We start from the raw sequence: 1,154 nt of genomic DNA on the forward strand, positions 1-1,154 counted from the left end.
GCCAGTCAAACCTCATTCAGGCGTGTACACGACTTTAATTTTTACTTTTTTTGTGTCGCAGGTCACCTCGGAACTCACTGTGTTTCAGACCTAATAATTTTTACTTTTTTTTTCGTATCGAAAACGCCAAAACGTTTCTATTGTAAGCAACTTTTACTTTTTTTCAAGCGACGAAAACGTCAAAAATTCGACCAAAATTTGGAACCAAAAATGACCTGTACCGGACCAAAACCGGTGTTTTCGCGCTCCCACGGGACCCCGAAAACGGGTTTTCGCGCGCCCCTCCCCCCTAAAATTTTCCCGGCACCGTTTGTGGGGACGTCGAATCGCGCTGCACCCCATTATCTTTTTGCACTTTTTTAGTTAAAGGACGATTTTTGCGCTAAAAACAACTAAAATTGCTACTTTTTACCTAATTTCTATGAAACATTCGCAGGTCACCTCGGAACTCACTGTGTTTCAGACCTAATAATTTTTACTTTTTTTTTTCGTATCGAAAACGCCAAAACGTTTCTATTGTAAGCAACTTTTACTTTTTTTCAAGCGACGAAAACGTCAAAAATTCGACTTTTCAAAGTCGGAAAACAAAAATTTTCCTACCCAAATTTGGAACCAAAAATGACCTGTACCGGACCAAAACCGGTGTTTTCGCGCTCCCACGGGACCCCCAAAACGGGTTTTCGCGCGCCCCTCCCCCCTAAAATTTTCCCGGCACCGTTTGTGGGTACGTCGAATCGCGCTGCACCCCATTATCTTTTTGCACTTTTTTAGTTAAAGGACGATTTTTGCGCTAAAAACAACTAAAATTGCTACTTTTTACCTAATTTCTATGAAACATTTTTACTTTTTTTAAAGCCTGAAACGGTTAATCGAGGTAAAGGGCGGAGGCCGAGTCGGTTTTACTTTTTTTTAAAGCCTGTCACACTGAATTCCGGTAAGTGTCCTACGACCGTTTCATTTTTACTTTTTTTTTAGTCGCCAGTCACACCTCATTCAGGCGTGTACACGACTTTAATTTTTACTTTTTTTGTGTCGCAGGTCACCTCGGAACTCACTGTGTTTCAGACCTAATAATTTTTACTTTTTTTTTTCGTATCGAAAACGCCAAAACGTTTCTATTGTAAGCAACTTTTACTTTTTTTCAAGCGACGAAA

This window comes from Thalia democratica, chromosome 1, assembly GCF_965202585.1.
Source record: "Thalia democratica chromosome 1, ktThaDemo2.hap1.1, whole genome shotgun sequence".
Lineage (NCBI taxonomy): Eukaryota > Metazoa > Chordata > Thaliacea > Salpida > Salpidae > Thalia > Thalia democratica.